The 19,045-nt window shown below is 35.1% G+C and overlaps 1 protein-coding gene across 7 annotated transcripts in view; it reads left to right on the top strand.

Moving 5' to 3' along the window:
- Positions 1 to 19,045, top strand: part of GAS2 (growth arrest specific 2) — a 174,292-nt gene that overhangs the window by 73,659 nt on the left and 81,588 nt on the right. The window lies entirely within an intron of this gene.

The following is a 19,045-nucleotide window of genomic DNA, read 5'->3' as shown; positions in this document are numbered from 1 at the left end:
AGCTACTATATGCAAATATATGTATTGATACATTTGCCCCAGATCTCCATAGTAATATGTAATATTGAGGATAGGTATGAGTCAGGAGTTTGCTAGCTGTTTCCTTTGAAACATTTATTTCAAATTATATTAGTTTTATAATAAAACTGTAAAACATAAAAAGAAACAAAAGAAATTTTCCTTTCATTTATTGACCCTAAGCCATTTGTTTAATTGAATAAAAAACTCAAGTAATATTTTGACTATGATAAATGTTTTAGTATAAAAATTCAACCATCATTATTAAACAAGTGTAGGTTTTAAAAAATCCACTATGACCTAACTTTCAATGCTCAAAAAATCAAATTTACTCTGAGTTAGAAGTTGACACAATTACTCTTGACTAAATTGCATTCTGTGTCCTTGGCAAAATTCATGTATTTCACAACTTACTTCCAGTGCAGCTTAAATCAAAATAGCATGTGCTTAACTTTATGAAAAATGCAAAGACAGCTAGTTTTTCTTTTTGCATTTTATGAGAAATTTTTCAAAAGATGAAAAGCCAAATGGCTAATATCTTCATGGCTATTATTGTTCATAAATATAATTTTCTCAAGAGTCATGGTCTTCAGTCCACCTTTGTCTATAAACAGAAATAGCTGTTATATGATATTCGACAATATTTTGTTATTATTAAATCTAAATTTAAACCAGAATAGATTTTCTAAGACCCACGTAGTTGAGTTTACATTGACTGTTTCCTTTAGGAAAAAAGGAGACTTTCAAATTGGAGGTTACAATATTAAGATCACAATATTGTTTGCTTATGTGTGTATGTAAGTAATTATTTTCCACCTGGACGTTTTGAAATTTAGGGACAATAGTGGTGAAGATAGATGAGTTGGCCAATTACTTTGCTGAATTAGTGAAACTGTTATGTTTAGAAAGATGTTAAAACAATGTTACTTAAAAAAAAAATCAACGGCAAACTTGATCTCATCTAAAGTCACGTTATAGGAAGTCCTTTGTAATTCTTTTCCAGCTGCTTAAATCTCATATTCTTGTTCTCATAGCAATATTTTTACTTTTCCTGATTGATAGTTAATTTGGGGATTTTACAGCTGTGTAAATACTTTAGAGCGAGTAAGTTATGTCTGGTATGTGTGAAGTATGTCTGTGTTAAGAGTGATTTAAACACTATTAATATTTGCAAGTAAATTTAATAAATATGTTAGACAGTTTACATATTTAATATTTTATTTATAAATGCATGACTCATAGCCTATTCTGACTTGATAAAATACCCTGAATTAAAATAAATTATATCCTATGATTCTTTCTTTCCAAGCATCAATGGATCAATTTTAAAAATAGCCTCTCTATGATTTTAGCTTTAAGTAGTTAATCTTAGCCTGTGCACTTTCTCATTTTGCATGGAAGCAATGCAGAGATTTCACAGAGTTACGCCATAGTTGGGTTACAAGTATTTGAGACCAGGGTGCAGCAATTTAATGTGTAATTTGATTTTGATTACTTTATATGTACCATAATACAATCAATTTATTATAAATATAAATGTTAATATTCCCAGAGCTGAGGAACTTTAAAGGCAAAAATCTAAACTATTAATCTTTCCAATATCCTATTGGGATGAGAAAACCAAAACAAGTGATAAGTTCAAGGTTAGATTTTATGCCTTTTGACCCTTAGTTACTTGGCGTCTCCAATCAAGACAAAATAATTGTTACATTGTTGTATGAACTTTCATATCCTGGTCTAGAGAGTTCACTTGCTATTGTATAATTACTCTGTTCTTTTTCCCAATCATGACTTGCTGATTTGTGTACACGATTTTCTGAACCACTGGGGCATCAACATGGTGCAAAATACTCAAAGGATTCAACCTCTTTTTTTCTCCTAACATTCCTGTTTGTCTCATTTATCTTAAGAGTCTCTGCCCCAGACATCAGAGTTTCCCTGGGTTCAGAGTTTCCTTTGACTTCAAAGAGCTCTGGGTGGTTAGATCAGGTTTGAAGTACATGAAGGGAAAAGAAAAAAAAAAAAAGAAGTTCTGTTACTTAGTAGAATGCTACATTATGCTCTAAGGAAGGAACTGAACATTCACCATCTAAATGTAGAATCCAGCCCTTGTTTGTGGGAAAGAACATCCTAGTCAGATAGAAGGCCCATAGTATGTTTGCCCATCAAGAAAACCTAGTTCTCTGAGCTGTGAGATAGCAATACCTCAGGATGTTGTGCCATCCAGGAATTAAATAAGACATAAAGATCAGAGTTTTTCCCCTCAAAACTCAATAGCACATTCTGTTGAGAGAACGTCTTACCAAGATTAAATTCAGAGAAATCCAGAAATTTGTGTGTACTGCTGGTGTCTCTGACAGAACAAGTATGGTAGAAGTGGTAAAAGGTTTTTCTTGAAAAGAAAATCTCAGCTGTGATTAATCTACAGGTGTTTGTATCTAGCTGTGCAACTAAAATAATCGTATATTCCTTAAGAAATCCATGATTTTGAAATGCAAATGTATTGCCAAGATTAAACCAACAGAGTGAATCATGATGAGAGGGAGGGAATATAGGTGGAATGATATGGAAATAAATGATTTTTTTGATGGGTTATTTCTCGGCCTGGGATTGAGGAGAGATGAAAAAAATAGGAAAGTTAGTGATAAAGTCCAATTCCTAGGAATTAAAAGAAATTATAAATATCTTCAAGTTTTAAATATATTAAAATAAATTATTCCCCATTATAAAATTAAATTCTCTTGTCCCGACTTCTCTAGCTCAGAGACAATGAAATGTCTTGGTTAATGCTTTTATCATTGGCAGTTTCTTCTGTTCTATACCATATTACAGGGATATACCTAAATGGGGCTTAAACGCTATAGCAGTAAATGTTATAGAATAATAACATTTATAGAATAGCATACATAAAATGTAGAATGATATAAAAAGCTTCTTGACTTTTTTTTCACCCTTTGTCAGCTAGTCATAGGGGACTTGATATGGACTCTATGTGCAGGCTGAGAAAAAAAAGTAGTGTGAAAAGTGAGCAGGATAGGAAGTGAATGATGTGCTTGTGGAATTTACCTGGACCTTCAGGACTGATTGAACTAATTCCATATGTTACACTTCTACTCCATGATAGAGTGTCGCTGGGCACAACTAAAAATATGGTCAAGTTAATTATCTGGAGCTAAGTTCATTATAAACTGTTCAAGTTTCATGGTCATTAGTATCCCGAGACGGGGATTCAACCTCCATCAAACAACCATAGCAAGCTAGGAACACTTACAAGATATCCTTTACAAAAAAGGCAATGTTCCTACATGGCCTCCACTACTGGCCCCAGAAACTTTACTTAGTTGGCAAAGCCCCCTTCCTGGATTCTCATAGAGTTTATCTTATACCCACTAGAATGCGTGTATTTTATGAACTCATCTAATTTCCCTACTATTCCTGTTCTTCAATATCAAATCAGCAAAATATCATGATATAGTAGAAGAGTTTGGTATTTTGTGGGATGTTGAAATCCCCATAGTCCCTGTAGGCTATGTCACAGAGCTGGAGCTTGAGATGCAGGATAGTAAGTGTTCTGTTATTTTTGTCAAGTGTATGTAAACTGCTTCTGGATTTTTCTATTTATTAGGATTAAGAAAATTGCATCTTCCATATCAGTAGATGCATGCCAAGTACCAGGATATTTGTTCATATACTTCAATGAAAAGACCACATCTGGAACAACTATGATTGAAACTGTTACTTCATTATAATTTCCCCACTGTTCTTTGCATCCCATCTGTCTTATATATGGCCTTGAATCAAATGGAGATATGATGGAAATTACTTTCTTTGCAATGTTCGAGTCATTGATAGTAGTGTGAATCTCTGATTTTTTCAAAATTGTGATATTTTATTTGGTCCTTCTGTCAAATATGAATTATTCCCTGTATCAGGTAATAAAAATTCTGACAGTTGCTGAGAATATCCATGCCAAATACACATTCTGGAAGGCACAATAGTCATAGTGTAATGTGGACTAAGGTCATATATCCATCTATCACCTGGTCCCCACAAGGCATTTCCCTTTCCCTAATGCATAGTAAACAATTGAGGTCTCTTTTATAAGAAGGAAGCTTTACAGTAAAGACTTGAGATCAGCACTCCTTTCATTCACTGGGCTCAGGGTCTACAAATTGGCGCTCATCTGTCAGAACACCTGTACCCTATTGTTATATTTAGTTGTTTTCTTGTCTTATTCTTTCTTTATTCCTTTACTAGACTCTAAGATCCTTGAGGACATGGTTTGTGTTCTATTCACATGTAAGTCCATCATAATAGCTGGCATATAGGTGCTCAGTTGACATGTTTTGGATGAATAAATAAATGAATGAGTGAATAAATGGACCAATGCAGACATTTACTTGTAGATCCAGATGTTGTTATGAAACGATTTTTAATCCTGAAGATTTTTATTCTTATCGACTTGAAAATTCCTCCCTCTGCTGGTTTTGCTTAGCTCAGAAGTCTTTGATGTGCAAAATCATATGGAACAAAGTTGACTTTTTAAGTAATGGAGAAAACGGATTAGAGAATTTTAGGGTGGTACAGGGCAAGAAAAAGGATCTGAGGACATTAAAAGTACTGACAAGAGACTGGCTGAAGCAATAGACTGTGGAGGTCTAAACTAGTTAGTAAATGAATGCTGGAGGAGGTTGGTCATTTAGGCAATTGTAGATGTTATTAGATAGTCACATGATACATTTATTTGAGTTTAGAGCATTATCTAAAGGTAAAAAAAAATGATGATAGAAATGATCGTATTAATATCCAAATGTTTTATTTAGTTTCGGGATTACTTTTCAAGGCCTGTTTGTAATGTTTGCCACAGTTCCTGTAAAATAAGGATGAGATGAGTGATAACCAGTAGTTTTATGAATTTGCTCACCATTGAGAATTAGGAAGAAGAATAATTGTAGGGCCTTTCATGGAATAGGTTCTCAAGAGATAGTTCTGACCTGAAATGAGGTATTGTTACAGCAATTAAGGGTTGTGTTTTTCAATTACTGAAGGAGCCGTAAAGATGGAATCACCATGTTTCTTTCTTTTCTTTTTTTACATCTTTTTCCCAGTAACTGCCTCTTTTGCCCAATAAACTAGTTGGTGAGTGAAATGAGAATAGAAGAACTATTGTTTCTTCTCAGCCCCTAATTAGTCATCTACCAAAACACTATTTAACGACCAAGGTAAAAGTACAGTTTCTGTAAAACTGCAGGAGGGAATCAGAAAATTGCAGTGTTTAGGAACATGAGCAATAAATACTGCTATTAGCTTTCCAAAAAACGTGTTATTTTATTCACCAGTGGATAGCTCAAAAAGAAAATATAAAAGTCATTAAAGGGTAACAAGTTCATCATTTTATCAATCTTTAATAATATAGAATATTATGAACTACAAATATTTCATAATAATTGAGTCCTACTTGTACATGTCATTTTGACATTTGTTAGATGATTGATGAGTATATGCTAGGAGCAGGAGGTGATGTTATTTGCTCTGTATATTCATGTGCCTGCCTGTTGGTGGTGAGAATGGGTGTGACAAAGACACAGTCTACTCAAGGAGTTTACTCTCTATCAGGGAGAATAGATGTAGGTGGTAGTACATAGATGTTCAGATCAAGCATACAAAATGATTTGGAAGAAAGGAATTTTAAGCAGTCACAGATTAAAAAAGAGAAAGGCAATATTTTATTATGTGGCTAAATTTAGAATAGAACTTAAAACATATAGTAATATATACTGAAAAGTTTTCATACACATCGTTTTAAAAACATTATTTTGAGTATGTCTCATCTAATTCCTAGATCAAAGGTATACAAATTAAAAATAATACCTGCTTTGTAAAATAATGGCTGTACACACACTTGAATGCCCAGTGTGCACTTATATGGGCCTATTGCAATGGTTTTTAAGTGGATTTTAGTACATTCATTTGACCATGTCTAGTACCCATACATTATTACGTTGTTTAATCTTACTTTCTATTACTACAAAGTCAGAATCTAAATTATTCTCATTTGATTGTTCTCAATGAATCATAGAAGAATTGTCAATCTTCCTCTTATTGTATAATTCTTTTGGTCGGTGGTGGAGAAAGCCAGTGTCTAGAAAGGCAGGCTGAGGTTCTTTGGGAAAATTACTAAAAACAGTATAAAGTTTGTTCAATTATCTGTAGATGGAATTAGAAGTTCAACTACACTTTGGCTTTACATACTTATAATTATTTGGACAAGTGTATAGATCCTTGTATAGCCAAATGGAAAATAACCATGTGCAAAGCATAGAATTAACCTTTGTGACAAGCACTCATGTTTGAGTAAGGTTTTTACATAAAAGAAGCAAATGACAAGAATCAGAATTATTTCAGAATTTCCCTCAAATTGCAAGAGAGTAAAATAAATTTTATTACTATTATGTTTACCTTCTTTCTTACTTGTTGTAGACCAGTAGCTGCTGACCTTTTTAACATGAGCAAAAGCAAGTCATTTTTTTCCCCAAGTTCTAATGTTCTTTTCACATTGGAGTTTGTTTCTCATGAGCTCTTTGTGCTAAGAGATGTGAGAGAGGGTATTTCTAGCCCTATTCTAATGCGCTGCTGAGAATCCCCAAAATCCAGAGTGAGGGGGGAGAAGGAGAAAGGCCAGGTGGCAGCATTTAATCTAGAAATACGAAAAGTTTCAGAGCCTACAAGTTTATGTGGACCTGCTGATAAAGGACTCTCCTTCAAAAGTGTTTTTGAAAACTGTTTCAAAAGTTCAAAGTGTAAGCTATTGTTTCGTAGTGTAAATGTTGGCTGCATTAAAGACATATGAGGGCTTCCCTGGTGGCGCAGTGGTTGAGAGTCTGCCTGCCGATGCAGGGGACACGGGTTCGTGCCCCGGTCCACGAAGATCCCACGTGCCGCGGAGCGGCTGGGCCCGTGAGCCATGGCCGCTGAGCCTGCGCGTCCGGAGCCTGTGCTCCGCAATGGGAGAGGCCACAACAGTGAGAGGCCCGCGTACCGCCAAAAAAAAAAAAAAAAAAAAAAAAGACATATGAAACATAAGACTAAAAATAAAACATGTTGAATTGAAATTCCAGAAAACGTGAAAAAAATTAAAACAAATTTTGGATTAGAAGAAGGAGGCTCACACACACACACACACATACATTTTTCATCTACATGATTTCATAGCACCAGCAGAACATTGCCCCCTGAGCATAAAAGCAAACCTGATCAAATTTTTCCATGATGACATCATCTCTTCCCCTTACACGCTTACATGCTGCATTTAACTGCATGCAGGCACATGGGCAAGACAAGATTGTAAAAGGAGTATAACTGGGGAAGTGTTTTCATGATATTTGATAGCACTAATTGTGGTCACTGCTGTTTCGAAGCTCTGTGGGTATAGAATATTATGTCAAGAAAAGTCACTCTCACCACATGGAAAATAGAAAATTAATCATTTTAAAATGAGCTGTTACTAAATGCTTTGGAGAAATTCTGGTCATTTAAACAAATCAATAATGATTATGCATGCCATTTCTTAATGAAGAACATCCACAGATTTTATAACAAGAGCCTTTTTTAAGGGACTGAAAATCAGGGGAAAAGAGTTTCTTTTTAATTTAAACATGTCTAGGGATTGCTTGGTGATTTAAAATATAAGTGCTCACCATATTGATGTGTGTGTGGTCCAAGGTATGTGGTACTGGTATATTACAGGCTAATGGCATAATGTTTTTTAGATGAGGTAATTGAGTTTACAGTATATAGAGCTTTTCAACTGTATCTTAAGCTTTTAGGGGCTGACTACATGAATACCTTCTATTGTTTCACTTAGCAGTTTGAAAATGCATTACATATCATGCATGAAGCTGTCTAGTATGTATTTGATGTTTATATTACTTTGCTAGTCATGTCTAATTTCACGCCAGTTTAGGCTGCTTGTCTAAAGAATGCCTTGCTAGCATCACTGCTCCAAATAAGAAATAATGTAGCAATTCATATGTACATTTACATATGTATAAATATACATGTATCAATTATATTATAAATTATTATAATTTATATTGTTATAATTATATTTATTTATTATGTTAATATTTAATAAGAGCAACAACACCACATTTTATTCTATTTGTCATACTTGCTATATTTAAGCATTGTTTAAAGATTGAAACATAAATGTCTGATCTTTTTTCTCAGACTAAATGAATACCATGTGATATGATAATAAAGCAACCATTTACTAAGTACTTACTCTAGGTCAGTAAGTAAGTTTTTTACATGGATTAAATCATCAGATAATTTAAAACTTAAGTCATGTCATGTCAACTCCTAGCTCAAAATTCTTCAATGGCACCTTGACTCACTTGCAGGAAAAGTCTGAAATCTTTCTAAGTCTATAAGCACTATGTGCTCTGTTCCCCAGCTATCCCCAGTCATATTTCCTATGACTTTCCCCTCACCCCACTTTGCTGCAGCCATACTAGCTTCTTTGCTGTTCTTTGAACCCAACAAGCAGGTTCCACCCACCACAGGGCCTTTGCACTTGCTTTTCTAGCTTCTTAGGGTAGTCGTTCCTCACATGCATGTATGACTTGTTCCTCACTCCCTTCACATCTCTGTTCAGATGTCATCCCTTGGCTGAGGCCATTCCTAACCACCCTATATAAAGTGTCATTTAAAGATGCTGTTCTAGATTTTTCAACAAATAGATATTTACTGAGTGATAACTGTGTTCAAGATGGTGATAACTAAAAAGAAGAAGATTAAAGCATTACTGTCACCTCTCAAAGGGCTTACAGTCTAGTTAAGAAAATAAAATATGAACATATAAAAATACAGATATCAATGGTAAGTGCTCAATAAATGATATATACCAATGGTTCTCAAACTTTTATCACCATAACATATATTACATTGATGACATTTTATAAATTATTCAATAAATATTTATTGGACACCTAAAATATGCAGGACAAGGTAACTCGTGGAGTAGCAGGGAAGGGAGAATAACTTTACGCTAATAATGAAGTCAACAGTGAATTACAGCTGTGTTATGACTAAGTATGGGAAAGTCTAAGTACATGAGTAAGTAAGAGGAAGACCTAACTTAGTCTTGTAGAAAGATTTTTCTATAATTCTGAGGTAGGAATGGGCATTAGCCAGGTAGAGAGGGAACACTGAGTGTTTTAAATACAGAAAATAGCACCTATGAAAACCCTTAAATGTGGAGGTGCAGGATGACTTCGAGGAACTAAAGGAAAATGAGTGTCTGGATACTAGAATGTAATACTAGAGCATCAAGAGGTGAGACCAGCGCTAAGTTTTGTTGGATGTTGTCATCTATTTTTTTTTTTTTTTTTTTTTTTTGGGTACGCGGGCCTCCCACTGCTGTGGCCTCTCCCATTGTGGAGCACAGGCTCCAGACGCTCAGGCTCAGCGGCCATGGCCCACGGGTGGCCCAGCCACTCTGCAGCATGTGGGATCTTCCTGGACCAGGGCACGAACCCATGTCCCCTGCATCGGCAGGCAGACTCTCAACCACTGCGCCACCAGGGAAGCCCTGTTGTCATCTATTTTAAGAACAATATTATACCATTGAACAGGAACATGATCAAGTCTTTTGGCAAGATAACATTAGCAGTGTGGAGAATGGATTAGGAAAGGTGAAAATGGAACTGAGGACCCACTTAGGAAGCTATTGTCCAGGTCAGGTGAGAAATTATGACAATTTAGCCTAGGATGGTAGCAGTAGTACTAGAAACAAGTAAGTGGTTTTGGGATATACACTTGGCAGGCTTGGCAGGATTTGGTGATGAATTAGATAGAATGGTTAGGGAGATTGGCCCAGGATTTTGTACATGAAGAAATGGGTAGATGATCGTGCTTTATTTTACAGCTGAAAAGGCAGGGGAAGAGTCAGACTGAGGAAAGATCATGGGTTCCTACATATTGTGCAATATACCCCCATGGGTGCCCAAGGGTTATGGGTGCTGTGGGCTCCCTGTCACACCAATCCTTTCATTTCTGCTCAAGAAAAAATATAAGCAAATGAATAAGGGGCCAGGGGGGCTGCCTTAATTGCCATAAGTCCTTAAAAGGTTTTCAGTTTTAAACTGTTAGATCAATAGTTTTTTGTTTTTTTTTTTAAATCACAAACATCTGGAGACTTAACTCTTAAGCAATTGAAACACATCATTGTACATGGACATCTACTGATATAGACAGTAGATTCTATAGGGGCTCAGAAAAAAAGTCAGTTTGTCGGAGTGCTTAGAGAAGTTTCCATGGAAGCACTAGAATTTGAATTGCCCAGACCTGGTGCAAATAGATGAACACGGAGAAAAAGCAAATACAATGTAAATTCGTGGTTAATGAACCAAATATTGAAGTTGGAAACATGTAAGGGTATTCTAGGGATGGTGAATAGACCAACTTGATTGATGTGAAGAGTATATGGGGAGAACTTTTTGTAGAGGGACAGATTAAGTTGATAGCTGCAAGGCTTAAGCATTTGAATCCTTGTTTGGTAGACAGTGAGCTGGAGACTGAAACCATTAAATTTAGAAAGATTAATATGATGATGATGTGCAGATTGTGTTAGAAAGATCTGAGGTTAAAGATAGGAAGAATACTTTGTGAAGTTTCTGCATTTGTTCATACATGAGATATTAAAGGATTTAAAGTAAGAGTGTCAATACTACGTTGAAAGGGGCAGGACATTTCAATACATATTTATTAGAAAATAACAGTGAGCTGGTTTGGTGACTTATTGGCCAAAGTAGGAAGAGGTGAGGAAAGAATAAAAGCTATACTATGCTTTTTGAAGTTTGAAAAACTACAATTATGAGGGGACAGAACTAAAAGAAGGAAGTTCTGTTTGTGGGAGAAATATAAGAACTTGATAGTTATCCCAGATGGCAAGGTATGAAAACGGAAATGAGGAATATTTTTGAGACTGCCAATGTGTTTCAGTGATCATTAAAATCCCCAACAGGTCATTGAAGCTGCAGGCTGAATTTTATATCATTTTTTTAAAACTTCTCTTTGTTTCAGTTTTCTAACAAACATATATTTATTCCTCATGAGCAAACAAAAGCTGGGTCTCACCCTGTAGCACAAGGGTCTCTTCTGAGCATCCTTAGTCATCAGGGAGCAGATGTGTAGGGGCAGGAAGCTACACTGTAATCAAAGGGCAGGAAGCTACACTGTAATCACTGGGCAGGGGAGGGAGGGAAAGCCTTTATTTTGTGTAACTCAGACATTGGAGAAATGGCTGCCGCTATCACAAGCTATGCATTTTATTCAATGTTTCCAGTGAGATTCATGTCTTGCTTGGAAAATGGATGTGTGTCTGCTTGTCATGAAAACTTACCAGCAGAAATCCTTATTCCTTTGCTACAGATGTACCAAAAATTGTCAAGTCTTTTCAGTTTAGGAGTTTCTTTAAATGTATAGTATTTTAGAAAAAAATCAATAAACAGTTGATCTTGTGAGAAAACAAAACAAAACAGAAAACCTTACTACATGTGAGGCATTATTTCAGGAACTGTTCATATAAACTCATACATCCCTCACAGCAACCCTATGATGTAGACACTAGTATTATTTCACAGGTGAAGTTGATTCACGTGCCTGAAGTCACATAACTAGTAAATCAAGGTCCAGGATTCAAACACAGGCAGTCTAGCTCCAAAGTTTGTGCTTGTAACCACTCCATTCTGCTGCTCCTCTCTGGACATAATATATGCCTTAGCTACACTCAGACTTGTATTTATCCAACAAATATTCCGTAAATACTGTTCAGTAGGTGCTGGGGATAAAATGGTGAACAAAACCAGACACTGTTCCATTCCTCATGGAACTAAACCGTCCTGAGGGAGATAGTTGCTAATCAGTTAATCTCACACAGGAACATGGCAGCAGGAGCCCTTGAACATTGTGGATTTTAAGCAATTATAAAGAAGTGTTGAGGGGTGGTGTTTGGGGGTAAGTGATCTGTCATCTGGGATTGGGAGGTATTTGGGCAAACAGCTATGGGAAGGGCAGAGAGGACAGTTCTCTGTAAGGGCTGTGCAGTGGGAGGGAGCATCGGGAGAATGCAGGAGTGGGAACAGAAGCTCCTGTGGCTACAGAAGATAGGGAAGGACCATGGTGCTAGGTCGGTAGGTAGGAACCAGGCTAATACAACCTGTGGAAGCCATATTATAAGGAGCTTTGTCTTTATCCTAAAAGCACTGGGAAGCTAAATTTGCCTTTCGGAAAGTCCACTGTGATTAGAGTGTGGAGTACGAAGATGAATGCACAGCATGATGAACAAAATTAGAGGATGGTTAAAAACAAATTGGAATTAAATCACCATATAAATATAAAGCATGTCTTTTGTTTTTTCCTATGTATTTGTGAGCTTATTATAGTAAGTACAGATGTGATGATGTATCTGTTTTTCAACTCTCATCAGGGTATTTCTTGTAAATAGACTGAAAGTAGACATGTATTTGAAAAAAAAGTAACAGTAATTGGAGATAAACTATGGTCTAGGATTGGTATTAGGCACTTTCCCAAACATTTAATTCTCGTAAAAAGTTACAAATGATGGACCTGAGGTTCCAAAAGGTTAAATAAATAGCCATTTTTTGTCACGGCCTTACTGCTGGTGATTTGCAGTTTCAAGGCTTAAGCCTTTTCTCTGAATTACTAAAAGTTTAACATCCCTGTGTTTCAAACTACTGAGCATCCATGGAGCTATCATTAGTCAATTGATGGGCATTTACAAGGTGCAGTCCCATGGAGTTACAAAAAAAAAAGTCTGCTCAAAAAGTGTTTAGAAATCAGTTAGCCACTAAAATAAATTGAGTTTCCTGGAATCCATCCATAAGGCAATCTTTGGACCTTTGAAAATGCTTTTCTTTATTGGATATTATACAGATGGGTACTAAAAGTAGCTTTAACTAAAATATTAGAATAAGTGACCCTGTGAACTCAAAATTTGCTGCCAGTAATCATAAGTTATTGCACCTTAGAATGTATAAAATGTTGTTGGAAAGGAAAATTGCAAGATACATTTTAAAAGAATTTTCCTGACTATTTCCTTAAGGTAATTTCTTGATCTGTAGAAAGGTCACAGAAAACTGACATACATTCTCAAAAACATTTTTTTTAATTATCATCAACTATCATCATTTGTTTGAGTTCCTATAATTAATTACTAATTAACAATTAGCATTAATTTTGTTAAGACTCTGAGGGACTGCCACACCTGGTATCCAACACTTGCTTCCTCTAAGAAATCTTTCATATTCACAGAATGTTTCTCTTCCTTCCATTCAAACCTCATTCTTTCAAGTCTGACTACTATAGCTGTGATTTAGAGGTGTTGCAATTTAAAAAGAAGTGACAGAAGAAAAAGAAGTCACTGGTTTTTACTTCTGTAGAATTATCTAAAAAATTTTTATTCCTTTACACCTTCTACAACAAATGACCTAGTTATTTTTCCAAAGTGTGCATGTAATTTAAACTACTTCTTAGTTTAAAATGTTATTTTTGTTTTTTATTATTCCCCATATGAACACTGAGATTGTAAACTGGCAACCACATAGAGCTGCCTATAGATCCAATTGTTCAAACTCAGGGGACTTTCACATTAAAATATCCAGATTTCCAAATTCTTCTGAGAAACTGGAAGATCCAGCAACACTGGAACTGCATTTCTTTATGGAAACATTGAGTTAGAACTAAATAAATATGGCTGCCCCTCCTGGACATGGCATGAGCTCTTTAGTTTTCCACAATTGCCACCATTTCTTATAGTCCCCTAGTGCTAGCCACTTTGTTCTGTTATTTAATCTGCCTGACTTCTTCTGGGCCTTTGAGTTTGTAACTCCTGGTTGACATTACAATATTAGTAATTCTTTTTATTTATTTATTTATTTATTTCTTGCGTTACGTGGGCCTCTCACTGTTGTGGCCTCTCCCGTTGCGGAGCACAGGCTCCAGACGCGCAGGCTCAGCGGCCATGGCTCACGGGCCCAGCCGCTCCGAGGCATGTGGGATCCTCCCGCACCGGGGCACGAACCCGTGTCCGCTGCATCGGCAGGCGGACTTCAAACCACTGCGCCACCAGGGAAGCCCATTGCCTGCATATTTGAAAGTACATTCTATATACCCTTTGGAAAAGGGAAGATATTAGTTCCTGCCAATTTCCATTTCTTCTTTTATATATCTCTTCTGTTTCATAGCTGAAATGTCTACTTGATGTAGTCAAGGGGAGTATTTTATCTCAAACTTTTGTGAAGAATGGATTATTTAAACTACTAGTAAAGTAAAAAAAATAAACTACTAACATTAAATTTTCAGTTCACTGCCTATGGAGAACTAAAGATGCCATTCTCTCCATTTTTTCTAGGTTTAATAGGTGAAAGAAAATACGTATTTCTTTATTGTAATGTTACCTGGCTAAAACCTTGGGAAATAAATCAAATGTTGAAATATATTAAATTCCAGGCAATGGTGAGCTTTCATGGAGCAGTTAGAAGTGTACGGGTGTAAGAGACTGAATGATTCGATTTCAACTATGTGTGAGCTCAGTTTTTTCATCTTGGAAAATGGAGATACTATTATCTACCTAATTCATGGCATTATTTTTTGAGAATTAAAGAGGATAATCTATCTGAAAGTATATGTTTTGTGTGCCTAGAGTGCGGTAAGCACTCACAATGTTAATTCATTCCTTCCCCATCTACCATAAGATTCAGAAAACAAGAAGTCAGGACTGCTTATGTGTGAAGCACTGTATTTGACACTGTGGCAGTATAATGATAAATAATATCGTGGTTCTCTAGGTGTAGATTATTTTAAGTAATATAAATAGAATTAGTCACTACTGCCCTTCTGAAGCTGTAACACCCACAACACCATAACTAGGACATACACGTGCTGTACTCTGCAGCACATAAGTAAACTCTTTCTAAATGACCAACATAGTTATGCATCTCAGTAACTATATCCAGGGGAACTATTGGATTTGAGGGACTTGAAAGACATGGGGACACTATTAGTTAGAGACAAAGTAGTCAAGGGGTTAAGTATTGGACTCTCTAAACCCCCAAATAATGGCTTTACTTTCCCTGTTATGAATGCCCTAATATGATAGCCACAAGCCACATGTGGCTATTTAAGTGTAAACTGATTAAAAAGAAATAAAGTTTAAAAATTAGTCTCCAGTCACACTCACCACAGTTCAAATGCTCAATAGCCACATGCCACTAGTGGTTACTATAATGGGTAGCACAGATATGGAACATTTCTATTATCACAGAAAGTTCTATCGGAAAGCTATTTTAAAAGTGACGTTTAAGTTTAGGGCAAAGATAGAAATAAATTGTTTGCCAATCTTTTTCTGAATTCTTGTACCTGTAACAGAAGAAAAAATGAAATGTTTTCAAGAAAATATGAGAGAAGGAAATCATAGGCAATTCAATATATTTTTACTTGCATTGATGGCAGTGATGATAACTTTATTGAACACTTACTTCTACACTTGAATTATATTATTTAATTTGCACTCACACATAGTCGATGAGATGCATTTTTTTTTTTTTTCTATGTGCGTTGAATAGAAGCTGAGAGTGAGGCACAGAAACATTAAGTATGAGACTGAGGCACAGAAACATTAAGTAATCTGTCCAAAGTACCATAGCAAGAAGGTGACATAGCTGAGTTTGAACTCAGGTAATTGAATTCCAAACCCTAGCAGGTGATTAACCTAAGAGGTAATGGATTGAATTAAAAGATTTTAGAAGTAAATTAAAAATCTTTCTTTTTATTTCAACATAATTTGGTTGTTGCTTTGAGGGAATGGGGAGGACACTTTCAGATTTCAAACCATCCATTCTCTTGTATGTTCATCATTCAGTTCACAAGTATTAGTATAGAGGCTGAGAATATATAACTTAGGTTAATCCCGCTGAGAGATAAAAGGATAAACATTAGACTATCAATATTAGAAAAATTAACATGAAATCTAAAAAGAAATAATACGAATGAACTTGTTTGCAAGACAGAAATAGACCCACAGACATAGAAAACAAACCTGTGATTACCAGGGGGGAAGAGGGGAGAGGGATGAATTGGGAATTTGCGATTAGCATATACACACTGCTATACATAGAGCAGATAACCAACCTGCTGGATAGCATAGGGAGATATACTTAGCATTTTGTAATAACCTATAAGGGAAAAGAATCTGAAAAAGAATATGTGTGTGTGTGTGTGTGTGTTGTGTGTGTGTGTGTGATAACTGAATCACTTGAAACTAACAACATTGTAAATCAACTACATTTCATTTTTAAAAAAAGAAAGAAAAATTAACATGTATCCTACTTGTACATGATTCTAATGTTTTATTGGTAGTCATTTCTCCTTTTGCTAACACAAAATATTGAAACCTATACCATGGAGGCTGGAGGACGGTAGCATGACTTTTACTAGTGAGTAAGCAAGCCTAAATTTCTACTGGATCTCAGCTCAGCTTGGCAACTATTCTCAACTCATTCCATATTCAGTAACTTTCGAAAACTGTTCAAAGGTTTTATTATATTTTTCAGTTATACTTTTCTTAATTTATGGGAAGCATTTTATGTGTACTATAAATTTAGTGAATTTTGAAGGCCCTGGAAACATGTCCCTTGGAGATGTAAAACCTCTAAGGCAGAGTGTTTGCTCCTGCCCTCACGTTGATTATGATCTAGTGTGAGGGGTCAAATCTAACCATTCATTCGTGTATTCATCAATCAGGTTCTGAGGACATAATATATAGCAGCATTGTCGGGAAAAACTCATCTGAGTAAATAATTAGAGATGGTATTTAAATGCCGTAGGAGTTCTTTGGAGAGTTAAGCAGTAAAGGGAAAACTACTATGGAAGTTGAGCTATATGTGGAGGTTCTCTTTTGAATCCCTAGTTCTTTACATTTGAAGTATTCCTCTCCTTATCTGTGGTCAATTTTTTAGCTATTCAAGTAGACACTGTCATAATTACTCAAGACAGCTCTCTATTCTAAACCTCTTCTTCAAGATTTTTGTGGCAAGGTGAAAGCTGATTTTATTCAGTACATCAATTTGCTTTTATTTTATTTACTGATACTAAAGAAGAGATTCAGAGCTGTCATTTTTCCTAGGATTTTCATGAGAACCTAGAGAAATTAATAATTTTTTAAAAATAACAGAACTTGGAGAGATATACAGTAATTGCTAAGGTTTTTGGAACTTTATGAATATTTTTGTGTAAAATATGTCAAAAAATATTTATAAGTTCCAAAGGTATTGAGTACTGATATTATCGAATCATGTATTCTTTAATTCAAGTGAAATATGACATCTGCTCTAAGACTCTTATGTATAAATGGCACAGCAACCTTGGGAAGACTGTTGACCCTTTGATTTTTGGTTGGTATGCAGCCAGGAATAATATTGGATTCTACAAGCTATGAGCTATGTCCCTTGGTGGATTAAGTGTCAAATCAATCTAGCTTCTCTGGTGCAATCTGGATATTGTATTCCTTTTTGCCATGAAACCCATGCACCTCATGTCCTTTGGCATGCCCTTATATATGTCAAGTATTTTATAGTTCCTAGGTTATAGTTCCTGTGTGCAAGTGTGCAAACTCATTCATCAGTTTGAAGTGGTTTCAGAAGGTTTTTTTTCCCCACCCAGGGATAGAGGTGGTAGATTTTAAAATGGCTTAGTGTTTGACTCTGTTTATGTTCTTTTCCTATTTGCATCATAAAGAAGCTTTACAGTCACCTCTTGAAGACTTTTTTTCAGCAGATCTTTTTGTTATGTTTTGGCTGACATGATTTACCTTATTTGATTATTTAATTGGAAAATATTGATAAAATGTAAAAGTCACTCAAAATCCTAATACATATTTTGGAATTATGTAAATTAAGATATAAATGATTCTCTATGCATCAATCACCTTCCTCAAAGGTAATTACTATCAATCTGATGGATGTCCTCCTTGAATTCTTCCTAAATGAATGTTATATAAATAAATACAATATTCATATTTATAATACAACATATTTATATGCAATTTAACTTTATATATGACCATCTATACTGTGTGTGTATGTACATATACATGCACCAGTATGTATGTGCATACACACACATCATAAAATGAAATTGTAGTGTACATATGTGTTTGCAAATTATTGGTTTCTGCTTAAGAGTATATACTGCACATTTTTATGGTCCAACACATATATATTTATCTTATTCTTTTTAAATTATTGCACAGAGTTCCACTGTATTTGTATACTTTATATTATTCAACCAGCCCTTTCTTGACACATTCTATGTCTATTTTTTTCCTATTCAGTGTTGCAACAAATATACTTGTCCATATGTTTTGAAGTAATAATACTATTATATTGCAAGATATATTTTTAGGAGTAAATTGCTAGATTTAGGGATATATGATTTTTAAGTTTAATAAATATTGACTAATTGATGTTCATGAATATTTTATAAAGGGGACATTAAACTATGCTATTTCTTATTGTTTTTTACAATTCATATAGGAAAGCATTTCTTTGAAAACCACTACTTAACCAAATTGGTTAAGGGGTATTGTTATATGTATATATAAATATATGTGTATTCATGCAAAATTTTTTTATGTCTAAGCCTAAAACAAATTCAGTCAGCAACAAAGAGATGGATCTTTGCTATTGGACAGACACAGTCTTTGAGTGATGTAGTAACTGAATATTTTAGTTATGTAGCCATAAAATCCCTGGACAGAAAAAGCCCTAGTAATAGTTTGATGATAGTAGGCTTCACCAGTACACCAAGACCACTATTTCATTTTTTGATAACCATCTTTGTAAATGACCTCAACAATCCACAACATTTTGTTTATATTTTCTTGTTCACAGAGAATAGAGGAAATAACCTATCTGTGAATTGAAATCACAAAATGCTTCTCCCTTGA

The sequence above is a fragment of the Globicephala melas genome, chromosome 8 (genome assembly GCF_963455315.2).
Source record: "Globicephala melas chromosome 8, mGloMel1.2, whole genome shotgun sequence".
Classification (NCBI taxonomy): domain Eukaryota; kingdom Metazoa; phylum Chordata; class Mammalia; order Artiodactyla; family Delphinidae; genus Globicephala; species Globicephala melas.
The sequence above is the reverse complement of the archived record's forward strand: the minus strand, read 5'-3'. Positions and strand labels throughout refer to the sequence as shown.